The sequence below is a fragment of the Condylura cristata genome, unplaced genomic scaffold (genome assembly GCF_000260355.1).
Source record: "Condylura cristata isolate star-nosed mole 26May11 unplaced genomic scaffold, ConCri1.0 scaffold00036, whole genome shotgun sequence".
Lineage (NCBI taxonomy): Eukaryota > Metazoa > Chordata > Mammalia > Eulipotyphla > Talpidae > Condylura > Condylura cristata.
This window is the reverse complement of record NW_004567137.1, coordinates 11,913,448-11,928,129: the sequence shown is the minus strand read 5'-3', so window position 1 is coordinate 11,928,129 and position 14,682 is coordinate 11,913,448.

The following is a 14,682-nucleotide window of genomic DNA, read 5'->3' as shown; positions in this document are numbered from 1 at the left end:
TTGTCTTTTTGTTGTTGTTATTCTTTCACTCTGTCCCTCTTAATTAGGGAGTTTAAAGCATTTGCTTTAAAATTATGGATAAGGAGTAACTTCTTGTTGCCATTCTGTTGATTGTAGCTCCTTTGTCTCTTCTCCTCTCAATATCTTTCTTTGTGCTTCTTGAATTACTTTTGTAATATGCTTGGTTACTTTCTCATTTTTACTTGTATAATTTCTACAGGCATTTTACTTGTTATTACACTGGGAATTAAATAAAATATCTTGTATTTTTAAATAGTCTGTATTTATACCTCAATCACATTCAAAAACTGTATTTTTCTCCTCAATTTTGTTATTAATGACACATTTTACATCTTTTTATTATGTGTGTGCCTACACACACACACACACACACACACACACAGATAGGCCATTTCTTTGCTTTTACAGTTTAGCTTCTATACCAGAATTAAGTGATTTAATAACACTCATTGTGTTAGTATTTTTCTGTATATTTACCTTTACCAGTAAGTTTTATGGTTCATACACTTCTTGCGTTGCTGTTCAGCATCCTTTTATTTCAGTTTGGAGAACAGTATTTAGTATTTCTTGTAAGGCAAATCGGGTGGTAGAACTTCTTTAGCTTTTGTTTGTCTTAGAATTTCTTCAATTTTTAAAATATTTTTTAGGACTTCCTTGTACATAATGTTATTTTTCTCTTGCTGCTTTAGACATTGTCTTTAGCTTTTCACAATTTAATTATAGTGTATCTATGAGGATTGTGTTCACCTTTTTAGAGATGCTTTAGTTTCTGGGATCTTGATGTATATTGCCTTATCTATATTTGAAAGTTTTTTTTAACATTTATTTCTAGAATAGTTCTCTGCTTTCTTTTTTCTAATCTCTTCTAGTACTCCTTTATTAGTTCACTTGATTGTGTGCCTTAAGACCTCAAGCTTTTTACTCTTTTTCATTGTTTCTTACTAGATACTTTCAAATGACTTTTCTTTGTGTTTACTCATTCTTTGTTCTGCTTGCTCAATTCTGTTAATCCCTCACTTCAGTTTTTCAGTTATTTTATTTTTTGTGTTTATGTATCTTTTTCCTATAATCTCTTTTGAACTTCTCATTTTGTTCCTGCATCATTCTAAATCTTTTGAGCATTTTATTGATAACAATGATTTTTGAATTCTCTTTCAGATATTTAATATACTTCCATTCTCTTTCAGATATTTAATATACTTCCATTCATTAGAGTTGACTTCTAGTGACTATGTTGCTGCTTTTGGTTGGGGCGGGGGCATGATTTCCTGTTTCTTTCTGTTGACTGCTGTACAGTAGGGAAAACCCACATCTCCCAGTTTTCCGAGGCTGCTTTTGTATTGAAGGTGACTCTGACCAGTCATTCTTGCTAGAGAAATTGGAGAGCTTCTCAAATCTTTTTTATGTCTCCTCTAGTTTTATATTTGTAATTCCCTATTAGAGGAATTTGCTGGTTTCTTACTCAAGGATTTTTCTATAATCTCTTGCTCCCCCTGGTGTATATCTGCTCTGTCACAATTCTGAGCATTGGCATACCCCATCCATCACCTTTTCTGCTGTTGTCAGCAGCCCTGAGGAATCTAGAGTGTGCTGGGTCACATCTGAAGTCATATGGGTGCTCTGAGACAGGTGAGATTGAAACCTACCCTTGGGCAGGAGCCTGAAAGTCCTGCTTATGTTTCCCTCCCTGGGAGAGAGCTGAGAGTCTTCTTGATTGTGTTGTGCTAAATCAGTGGCAGGGGCCCTAGTGTGTGAGGACAAAATAGTTCACAATTTTCACCTTTATTCTCAGCAGCCCTCAGGCTGTGTGGGAGGTCTCATCAGTGCTCCGAAACAGGGTAGCCACTGACAAGTTGTAAAGTTGAATGATTTTCTATTTCTTATCCCTTTTTCCTTCTAGATTCTCTTGATGCATTTGAAATTTGCTCTTATGTATTGTATTAGATGTGAATATAATTTTATTATTTTCCACATTGCTAGTCAGTTGTCCTAGTATCATTTGATATAAAAATCTATCTTTGGCCCTCCCTTGTGGCGCAGCAGGTTAAAGCACTGCACTGAGAAGCTAAAGTCACTTCCGCATGAGTTCGATCCCTGCCTGCCCCGGAGGTGACCACGTGGCGTGGCAGACCTCTCCTGACCCGCTCGCTGCTCCCCTCAGCAGTGTACTTCGTTGATCTGCCTGTTCTGCTCCCGCTCTGTCTCTGGTGAAGCCTCTCACCGCCCCTGAGCCTCTGGCCTGTACCCCAGTTCTGTATGTACAAATAAAAAAAAAATCTATCTTTGCCCAAAATGATTTGAGAGTTCATCCATCTGTTTCTATGTGCACATGGGTCTATGACACTTACCTTTTCATGTTCCAATTACCACCGTGTTTTAATGAAAGAGGCCAGGGAGCTGACCCACATGGTGCAGCAGACCTCTCCTGTTTTGCCTGCTTCTCCCCTCAGCAGTGTATTTCACTCCATCTGTCTGCTCTGCTCCCCACTCTGTCTCTGGTGAATCCTCTCAATCCCCTGTGCCTCTGACCTGTACCCCGGTTCTTATATGCATAAATAAATATTTAAATATTAATATTTGTTTGGACTTATAAACCTTCCCCCATTTGCATCAACTTTCTATCTTTACGTGTTTAGTTTTTCATTAAGAATTTTAGTAAAAATGTATGTAATGTCACAAAACTTTTGTTGGTATTTTGAGATTGTGTTAATTATGTCTGTTAATTTAGAGAGAATGAATATCCTTATGAGGTTGAGTCATCTTATTCAAGAATCTGGTTTCTGAGAACACTAAGATAGGAGAGAATAAACAGTGGATATTTAGGGAATGAAAAAGGGGCAAAAGAGTGTGGAGGGAATGATCTCAGATGATGAGAGTAAGAACCTCCTCTTTATTATAACAGGCACACAAAGAGATAGAAGTAGAAACTTGATACTTTTGCTGTATCAAGTCATAGTATAATAATTATTCACCAGATATTTAATGCACATTTAGCATGCCAGGTATTATGCTAGCCACTTGAGAAATAGTGATGAGTAAGACAGTTGTAGATTTTATATAGCATACATAAAAATACATATGTCCCTCTATCAGAGTTAAAAAATACATGTCAAAGCAGCTTGTTTTTAGATCGATGATGTTTAATTTGGGAGGGTTTGCCATGGTTTACACATTTCTAAACTAACCTCTTAGCATTATGAAGGTTCACTTTGAAAAGGATGAAACTTGTCAGATTATTGAGTTGCTGGGCTTTCAGCTTTGCCTCCTTGCATCACAGTGGACCTCATGCTGATGGAGGCAGCTGATAAGCAGGAATGTTCGGTGCCATTAAGTTTTCATTAGTGTCAGTGTCAAGTGGACCTCAGCTCTACCTAGCATGTTATTAAGTTCTTCAGTTGGTTTCCCTTTTCCCTTCGGTAAAGACTACTTCAAATACTTTTCACACTATTAAAATTTCCTTTATTTCCCCTATTCTGAACAAGGCCTCATCTCCTACTACAGAGAGAAAGTAGAAGTCATAATGTGGGAACCCTCCCACACCTTTCTATACCTGTGTGTACAGGTACTGGGTTCTACTTCTATCTCTTTGTGTGCCTGTTATAATGAAGAGGAGATTCTTACTCTCATCTGAGATCATTCCCTCCACACTCTTTTGCCCCTTTTTCATTCCCTAAATATCCACTGTTTATTCTTTCCTATGTTCTCTCTTTACTCTTTTCTAACTAAAGCATGTAAATCTGCAATCATTCTTTAAAAACTAAAATTCTTCCCTTTATTTTATTCTCCTTCGTTGCAATGGCCATTTTCCTTCCTAGCCAATTTTTTTAAAGATTTTTTTCATTTATGCATACAGAACTGGGGTACAGGCCAGAAGTACAGGGGCGGTGAAGAGGCTTCACCAGAGACAGAGGGAGAACAGAACAGGAAGATCAATGAAGTACACTGCTGAGGGGAGCAGGGGGCGGGTCGGGAGAGGTCTGCCATGCCATGTGGATCAACTCCAGGGACTGGGATCAAACTTATGCTGAAGTGGCTTTAGCTTCTTAATGCTGCGCTTTAACCCGCCACCAGGGAGGGCCCCCCTAGCCATTTTTTGTTTTAGAGATTAATTATGTATACAGATGCAGGGGTGGTGAGAGGATTCACCAGAGACAAGAGTGGGGAGCAGTGGAACAGGCAGATCCACTGAAATACACTGTGTGAAGGGAAGAGTGGTTGAGAGAGAAATCTAATGTGCTATGTGGGTCACCTCCCTGGCCAGGGATTGAGCTCATCCTGAAGTGGTTGCAGCTAGCTTCATAGTGCTGCACTTTAACCCGTCGGGCCACCAGGAAGGACCCTTAGATAATTTCTTGTCATAGTGTTGTGAGAAGTGAGAGACAACCCTGATGGGGTTCAGAAGTGAGTAGTCACCAAGAACAGGAAGAGATTGAACGAAGTAGGGGAGAGCTGCTGACTTCCTCAGTGTCCCTGGTTTTGGATGGGTTTAATCCAAGACCCTAGGTGTCAGAGGTGGCGTATAAGCTATCCTTGCTGGTGGCTTGGCCACCTAGGCAATACAATCAACAATGCATAAGTGTAGGACTTCAGAAAAATCAAAATCAGTTATCTTGTAGCTCTGTTTTGAAGAGTAAATGAGCTGATGCGTATAATGCTACTTTCTATGGTACATACCCAGTAAATACTACCCTTTTTTAAATGACTTTATTTATGCATACAAGAACTGGGCTGTAGGTCAGAGGTGCAGTGTTGAGGGACAAGGAATGGTGAGAGGATTCACCAGAGACAGAGTGGGGAGCAGAACGGGCAGATCTTCTGAAATACACTGTTGAAGGGAGCAGCAAGAAAGACAGGAGAAGTCGGCTGTGCATGTGGGTCAGCTCCCTGGCTGGGGATCGATCTCATGCTACAGTGTCTACACATAGCTTAGTGCTAAGACTTACTCCCTGTGCAACCTGGGAGGCCCAAATATTACTCATGCTTACTTTTGTAAATATATGGTCATATCAATAGCTTTGCAGATCCAAATATGAAAATATGCATTTCAATACAGAAATACATATAAAATGATACAGTTGTCTTTGACCTACAAGTTAGGCTAGTGCTTTAGACACCCCTTTATTCATAAGAAACATGTATCAGGAGCTTAGCATTTAGAAATTACAAAGAAGGTGTTAGAAGAAGATTAAGATAAAAATCTGTTTTCGGTGATTTTACAGTCTTAGGCAGTCAAGGCCTAGGCATGTTAATTGTGTATTGTGTGGTAAGTTTGATACTTTAAGAGTCTAAAGAAGGAAGCCCAAAGTTTGGGGTGATTAACATCAGTGGAATTTTCTGGGTTAGTTGAAACCATAACTGATTCTTAAAATGAATATTGAGATAGCAGGAGAAAGAGAAGGCAGAAAAAGAAATTAATTTCCTCTACAGTTCATGCAGTTCAACTCAAGGCAATAGAACTTCATGCTTCAATTAAAACTACTACTAAAGTTATTTGAAACTCATTGTCCTATTTGAACAATACATAAGAAACCTGATGTTGCTTAATGATACAAGGATGAGGTGAAACTTTTCTTTTTTTCTCACTGGGAGTGGAACACAGTAGGAGTTGCTGCCGGCAGTGTGACACAATACATTTTGAGGTACCTGGTGGCTGGGAGCCCAGATACACAACTACCAGTGCTGACATTGCCTAGGTAATGTCACCTCAGCTTCAATATTGTGGAAAGCTGATAGTCAGCTAATAGGAGATGACCAGTCTCTGGTCCAATTTAAAAACAGATGAATAAGTAAACTACAATACATTCATTTATAATAAAAGAAATACCCATTGGGACGGGTACATCTGTGCCATTCATGCCAGCTGACTAAGGATCTTGAAACCAGAATGAAAGGAGTTAGCTGGTGTGAGTTGCTGCCTGATTCAGTGCCTGAGCCACATGGGCTCAATTTCCTGTTCTGATTCTTCCAAACCTGATTTTGTGTGATTTCACCGATTTCAAAATACATTTAGGTATTGAAAGATGAGATCTGGAAATGAGCAAGGTTTTGGCTGATAAATATCTAATACCCATGCATTTGGAAAGAGACTCAGTATGCAGGCTGTAGCCACTTTATGAAATGAGGTCCTGTTAAGACATCAGGAAGTTAGCACGAGGACATACACCTGCCAAGTAACCGGATGTGTAGGCTGTGAACATGGGGTAGCTCTAAGCCTTTGAGAGCTGGATAAATTAACCTGACTTCAGAGTAGTGTGCATATTATCTATTTATATCAAATAATTACATTTATCTGCATAGAAAATATAGGCAACAGTGGTTTCCTGTGTGGGGAAATATATTTGAAAGCATGAGTATTCCTTAATTTCTTTTTGCTTTATCTGATTTCAAAAAGTTGTATCATAAGGATATGCTACTTACGTAATAAGGAATTACAAAGTTAGTCTTTTTTTTCTTTTACACAATTTTTTTTCTCTCTCCCACACTGACAAACACAGTAGTGTAGGTTGGATGATGTTAGACAGGAAACTGAGGTACTAGCCAAAAGGTAGAGAGTTGGAAGGAATGTAGGGAGGGTATTAGTTTTGTACAAAAAGAATTTTTTTGCAGTTTGGACAGAAAACAAGAAGGAACTTTTTAATGGCGTTTTAAATGCCCCTCCCACTGACACAATCAGCAACAAAACTATTTACCTTGCATGCAGAATGCACACATTACATTTGGAGCACATTTGAATCATCTGTGAAAACTGAGCATGTTCCAGATCGTAAAGCAGGTATCCACATGCTTAAGAACCAGTGGCATATAGATAACAATGGAATGAAATCAGAATGAATGACAAAAAGATAATATCCTCCCCCTACAATAAGCACTAACAATTTTTAATTCACATTTAAATAATTCATGGATGACAGAAGAATTCATAAATGAGCTTTGAAAAAATTTATGACACTGAAAATGCTACTTCTCACAACTTGTGGGCCTCGGCCTTTCATTGTGTGTCCATGTCTCCCCAGGGGGGCTGTGGGGCGGGGCTTCTGATGTGTTCCAGGCCTTCTTGGTATTGTTTATTTTCTGTATTATTTATGAATGAAAGGTGCTTTCTCAATTACTTCATCATTTTATTTAATTTGATAGCTTTACTTTTTTAATATTTAATTTTTATTTATTTATGCATTCAAGAACTGCGGGGGTGAGAGGATTCACCAGAGACAGAGTAGGAGCAGAACAGGTGGATCTATTGAAACACAGTGCTGAGGGGAGCAGCGGGCAAGGCAGGAGAGGTCTGCTGCGCCATGTGGGTAACCTTCCTGGGCAAGAATTGAACTCGGGCCATGGTGGCTGGTGATAGCTTGATAGCATTGAGACTTTAACCCTGTGCCACCAGGGAGACCCTTAAAAATTAATTTTTAGGGCCAATTTTGCTGAGTTTCTGATGGCAGTTAGGAATTGAATAGCAGCTATGACCACTTTGAAGTTTTCCACTCAGAGTCAGGATGGGGTGCACCTTCTCAGGAGTCATTTTGAAGGAAAGCTAGCAGGGTTAGTGAGTGAGGGTCTCCTGGATACTTTCTATCCTAAGTCACTGGCCCACAAAATAGAAACTAATGTCCATGGTATTCTTTGTATGTAATTGAGTTAACTTGTCTTATGCATTCAGAATAGAATTAATTATGTTAACGAATTAGTTAACCTATGTTAAGCCAAACCAGCAAATAACAGCAACAAAAACCAACAGTTGGGATGAGGTGAGTTTTTGGCCCAATTGTCTTAGCATTTAAACATGACTTTGAATTCTCCTTATGCACTTTAAAAAAATTTGTTAAAATAGAATTTATGACTGCAAGGATTCACAAAGGTCTTACAGAGTGCACCTCCATGAAAGGGGAAGGAGTGTCACTGAGCAGGAAGAGGTGCCATTTTCCAAACTTCACTTTCATGTAGCTGTCTTTGGATTATAACCCCCAGCATCCCATGAACTGGGCTTCCCGAATGTGGGGGGACGGGGGAGGGGGAGGAGGAAGGAGAGAAGCAGAGGCATATTGGAGGTGGAATGAAATGGGGAGAAGAGACACATAGGTGAGAGACATGTGGCAAGTCTGCTCATGAAACCGGCCTCTGGTAGGTGGGCAGAATGATTGTTGCTCTTTATCTTGAGGTAGATCATATGACACATACAAAAAAATTGTTGTTTGTGTGTTAGAAGTATAGGATCTCCCTCAGGTGTTGTAACAACACAGCACCCACCATAAAGGTATTGGTAGTCCATCTCCATCATCTGTACCCCTTCCTCCATACCTGCTTTTCCCTCTGTCTCCCCTGACCTCTTGTAACCTGACTTCTATAGTCAGCTATCTAGGGTTAGTGCTTATTTGGCTTTATCTGACTCATGTTTGGTTTCTTTAGATCAGTATTTGTCTTTCTCCCTTTTGACTTATTTTGCTTAGCATAATCTCCTTCAGCACCAACCATGTGGCCAAAGATGGTGAAACTTTATATTTTTTGGTAGCTGAGTAGTGTTCCAATGTGTAGATACCACATCTTAATCCACACATCTTTTCTTGAGCATTTAGGTTGTTTCCATAAATTGGCTGTAAAAAGTCTTGATAGCATTGATATAAAATTTGAATGGCTCAAGGTTCCTAGGAAACTCTTGGTTTTACCCAGTTTCAAGGACAGCAGGCATCTTCTCTGATCTGATGATGTGCCTTCTTGTGCCATTCTCCAGAAATTCCTTAAAGTTGACCATTGCATTTATTCTTTACCAAAATCTGGGTTCTTCTGGTTCTCAGGTGAGTGTTCCCTATTTTCTGTTGTCCCCTTTTCTCGATAATGATGCTATCCCCTCTTGTTTTCTTCCATTTTTCTCTGATCTTTTTTCTGCTTTATGCCTTCTGTAGGTGGGTTTTAAGTCTCTGGTGCATAGTTTTCTCAGTTATAACAGGTATGTCACTGTGAGCATTTATGAGGTAAGGTTGATGAAGTGTCAGAAGTGTTCACATTTCTATCCAATCTCCCCATTTGATAGTTGAGCTGGACTTAGAAATCTCCATTTCTTCTACCTTTCTGTCCTGAAGCCTAAACAATGCCTGTCTCCAGCAGCCAGGTACTGTGGTTTACCCTTGGTAAACAGGAGCAAGTGTTAATAAGAGGAAGAAACAAAGATAATTCACTTCTCCTCAGGGAAACTCTAGTTCCTCATTGGTTTTCCCCAGCCCTGTGTCTAAAATTTCCTGACTTGGTAATGGTAAAGTTAAAGGGGAAAACTCTTGATTGAAGTCAAAGGGGAAGTGTGTCTGTTGCAGATTGAAATGATAATATCCCACATCCTTGAATATGACCTCTGGCAAAAGAATGCAGATGGAATTAAGTTAAATTTTCAAGGTGATATGCTGGGTTATCTGAGCAGCTCTGAATTCAAAGACAAGTGTCCTTAGAAGTGAGAAAGAGGATAAGGCATGTGAAGTGGGAAGGAGTCAGGAGTACAGCAGAGGCTGTGAAAATAAGGAAGGAAGCACAGCACTGCCAACCCCTTCACGTCCCCTTTCTGGCCTTTAGAATTGTGAGCAAATGCACTTCTGCTGTTTTAACCACCACATTGGTCATTATTTGTTCAAGGGACCCTAAGAATCATACTATCTAGTCAGTGTCAGTGGTAGGTAATGGGACTGCCGGGCTGGTAGCTGGTGGCTTAGGGCCTGTGCACTTGAAGATAAAGCAGCTCGTCTTAGAAACGGAGCAACGTGGGGAGGCAGCCACGCTTGGGCTGGTAACAGACGGGTACGCAGGAGGCAAAAGCCCCTGGCCCTGGGCCAACTGTAGGCAGGTGGCTGACACACTGTCCCCAGTAGCAGAGGGGCTGGGCAGTGGCACTACAGTGTTAACCTGAGCGGGACTCCAGACAATCCTCTCTCTGGGTCTCTTGGTTCTTGCAGCCTCTAAGCCAGGGCCCTAGAGACTGGAGGAGGCTACCTGATCCACTCCTTGCTTTTTAACTTGCTTGAATAGAACTTCTTTCCTGTGGTTGAGAATCTGACTAGTTAAGAAGGCCTGTAACTGGGGAAGAAGTTTATATACAACTTCTTGAGAACAGAATAAATTAACAGAATTAACACAGGCCCAGGAAGGCCTCTTGGAGGGAGCCGGTAGTGGGATGTGGGGCTTCTGGCTTCCCCGAAGGCTGTGAGTCATGCATCCATCTTGCTGATCAGGACTTACTTTCTCTCCCAAGTGGGAGCTCTAAGTGTGTGTTCTGACGTGTTCTTTCAACTCCCCCAGGTCTCAGAGAGAAAGAGGAGACCAGGATGAGGAGAAAGCCCTCAGGTCCCACTTGCTGTATGCCCAGTTCCTTGAAGACCCCTTACACACCCTCCACACACCCCCTGCTCGCTTTATTAAACTGATGCATCAACATCCGGATTCATTCCAGTTTAAAGTGCTGGCTGATCAGATTACCTCATCTTTGTGGCAGATTGACATACAAGTTCAGAGGAGTTGAGAATAATAATATGAATGGAGTCCCCTACTGTTTGTAAATTTTCACTCTAAACCCCCACTTTGGGCGCACAGAAGCTTTGGCCACAGGCTTTGTCTAGCTCGCAGGAAAGCAGAGACCGAAACCTCCATTTCTGGCGGGAAACCTCCATTTCTGGCGGTGTGGTCCGCTCCACCAGAGCTCAGGGCACTGCAGGGGACCCTCCTGAACACAGCCAGCCCGCCTCCTCCGTGGCGCACAGTTGAGAGGAAGCGTTTGAGAACTTGGATGGCAAAGTAGACATTGCACAACATCCAAGCATGTGAGCTGTGTTTTATAGATGTAGCCTTCGGAGGCCAATTTGAAGTGGAAAAAAAATTACTTAATCATAGGCTGGCAAACACTGGTCTGTAGCAATTTTGTTTCGAGGCTGAATGGTGCCTGGGTAATAGAGGGTCTCTACAAACTGCAGAGGCTCTTGGGCAATCCCACTGACAGAAAACATCTGTGCTTCATAATACACTAGGTTTTGCATCTATGTCTACCCTTGATACTGTTTGAGCTCTAATTTTAGGCATTTTAGTAAGTATGCAGTGCTGTCTCTTTGGGACTTTATCTTTTACTAATGAACAATACTTGAATATCTTTTCTTGTGCTTTTCTGGCACTTAAATATCTTATTTGGTGGAGAGTCAGAAAGCCAACTGAAACAAAGCTACAATTCTCTCATTCTGTGCTAGCCAACAGGAAACTCAAATGAGAGTGTTTATATCAGTCACTATAGAACAAGTAGAAAAGTATTGTTTTACTTTATTTCACTTACAGTACTACTCATTTGTTTTATCCAAGTTTCTATCTAGTATCCTTTTACTTATTTATTTTTTGATAGGAGAGGTCGATTAGGAATGGGAGAAAAAAAGAGGCCTCTGCACTCACAGGTGGACAGGAGACCTGCTCTATCCAGTCTTTTTGCTGAATTTCATGTAACGTGTATTAGACAGGATGTCTGCTGGGAATGAATTCCTATATTTATTCGATACAGTATTTTTCACTCTTGAGATATATTTTTGCTTGTGTTTTCCCCTTCAATACTTTATAAATGCCATTCCACTGTTACTAAGTTTGTGTAGTTTTGTACGAGTTGATTGTGATTCTTATCAGTGCAATGTGTTTCTTTCCCTTTTCACATTATTTCTTCAGAAGTTGATAATATGCCTCCTGGACGTGGTTTTGGGTATTTATCTTGATTGGTGTTCCTAATGACTAGATCTCGGTCTAGTTTGTTATTATATTTGATGTATTTTTGTCATCATTTTTTCACTAGTGTTCTAATTTCCAGATTCTAATAAGTACATGAGATGACTTGATATTGTCTTGTGACTCTTAGAAGCTCTGCTTTGTTTTATCCATTTTATCCTCTTTGATTAATTGCATAACTTTCATTTTCATATTTCTTTGTATAATTAATTTAATTTGCATAATCTTCAAGCTAACATAATTATTGAGGAGATTGATTCTTGAGTAGTGTAAAGTCTAGTTATGGGTTACTGAAGTTATTCTACAGCCATTATTACACTTTCTACTTATAGTCTTCCCATTTGATTTATATAGTTCTCAGTTCTATTTCAAATTGCCCATCTGACCTTTCATATTGTACATTTTCTCCTTCAGAATTTTGTGTATGTTTCCTGAAACTTCCATTACAAAGTTTTAACATAGGTCATATCTGTAATCTGTTATCTCTTGGGAGTGTGAATAGATCCATCCCACTGAACCTATAATTCCTTTTCCCTAAAAATGAGTATTCCCGAGTTTTTGGTACATAGTCATGCCATCTAGTGAGTAGTGACTTGTAATATGTATTTAATATGACTATTTTGGATTGTGATAGTCTTTTTTTTTTTAAAGATTTATTTATTCATACAGAACTGGGGTACAGGCCAGAGATGTGGAGGGTGAGAGGATTCACCAAGGACAGAGTGGGGAGCAGAACAGGCAAATTGATGAAGTACACTGCTGAGGGGAGCAGCGGGCGGGCCAGGAGAGGTCTGCCATGCCATGTGGTCACCTTCAGGGCAGGCGGGGATCAAACTCATGCTAAAGTGGCTTTAGCTTCTAAGTGCTGTGCTTTAACCCGCTGTGCCACCAGGGAGGGCCCGGATTGTGATATTCCATAACTGAAAGATATACATTGTCATTAAAGACTTGGTGTAAAAATAAAATAACCTTTTCAAGCATTTGAACATAGTAAGGGGACTTATTCTGCAGACATAGCTGTGAGGCCTGGATGGGGCTTCACAGCTCCTTTCCTTGGCGGGTCTTTGGTAGGTGTGGTGTGCTGCTTCTGGTGATGTATGCAGGCCCAGGGGAAGCGGTCTGCCCGCCTTGGTGTCATGTTTTCAGTGTTGGTGGTTCTAATCTAATCTGCAGTTTTGATCCTCAAGGGACATGGGGGGAATCAAAATAAACACTTTCTGTTCATTTTATATTGATTTTACATGGAAAACACTTTCTGTTCATTTTATATTGATTTTACTTATATATGTGTACCTATAACTATTAAAAAATTAACCAGTTTGTTTCTACTTAAAAATGACTATTGGAACATTTAAATCATACATATGAAAGATCTAAATAAATCTTGGATCTGTTTGTTCATGGGCTGGAATATCCAACAGTGTCAGTCCTACACAAACCAGTATGTTGATTTGATGCAGATGATATCAAAACACTAGTAAGTCCTAGTGTAGCTATAGACAACCGTTCTAAATTTATATGGGGAGCAAAGGGATTTTAATAGTTGAAACTATTTTGCAAAAGAATCAGGTGAGATGATACACTGATTCTTATATAGTACAGTCTTATATAATAAGACTACATGGCATTGTGGAGATAGATAAAGATCAATGGCACAAAGTAGAGAAACCAGAAATAGTCACTCTATTTCTGACAGGAAACAGATTTGACAAAGTTTAAATTCAATTCTATTGATCTGTTGGAGGTTAGAAAATGTTGAACCTGACTTCTTTTGCTACATGGAGGGAAATCAGACATTTTTCTGCAATGTGGTTCTTCCAGTTTTGGGGTTCCTAATCTTTTCATCTTTCTGCATTCTCCTTTGCTTGTTTCTCGCATGATGGCATGATTTTATGGCTGTACATAGTGGGAAAGATCAGAGTAATGTTAGTCTGTGCCATCTTGCCTGGATCAGAAATTCTCTTGTACTGTTTGAGAAACAGATTCACAGGAAGTTGCAAAGTAAAACTGGAGGTATGCATAAGACTGTTTCCACTAGACAGTAACTCACAGCTGAGCCCTTCAAAATCACTCTGGAGATACCCACCTACCCTCCTTCAGTTCCAGCATTCTCCTTGCAATAGGATAGCAGGATATAGACCTACAAATAGTATGTTAATATAGCTTCTGTTTTCTTCCCATTCTGAGACTTAAAATATTTGCAAGGTCATCCCCTGCTTCTTCATTGCCTAGATTTGGTCATCTAATTCCGAGAACAGATGAGCCTTTTAGGTAATACAGGTTTGTTTATTGCTTCAAATCTGAGGAAGCAAGAGCTGGCTTAAGTTTCCTCTATTACATTGCCCCAGATGTCAGTTTTTGAACAGGCATACATATTTATCGTTTAAATTTGAGTTATTTTCTTGTTTCTTTAAACAATTTTATTCTTTATAGGTTTTTTTGTTGTTGTTGTTGTTGTTGTTGTTGTTGCAATGAATTTCAAGGGGGAAAATACCTTTTCTCATTTTCAAGTCTCTCTTCACTCTTTCCATCAAAGGTGTCTGGGGCAAAACAGACAAAACACAAAGCTCATTCATTTAGTGTGTTACTCCCTTAATATTTTAAGGTCAGACCTGGTGTGTGTGTGTGTGTGTGTGTTTAAAGATTTATTTATTTATTCATATAGAACTAGGGTACAGGCCAGTGGTGCAGGGGTGGTGAAAGGCTTCACCAGAGACAGAATGGGGAGCAGAACAGGCTGAGTGATGTACACTGCTGAGGGGAGCAGCGGGCGGGTTAGGAGAGGTCTGCCACACCATGTGGTCACCTCTGGGCCAGGGATCGAACTCACACTGCCGCCAGCTTGCAGTGCTGCATCCTAACCCGTTGCGCCACCAGGAAGGGCCCCTTGTGTGTTTTCAAGAGGAAGATACAACCAAAGGTATAAAAGAATGA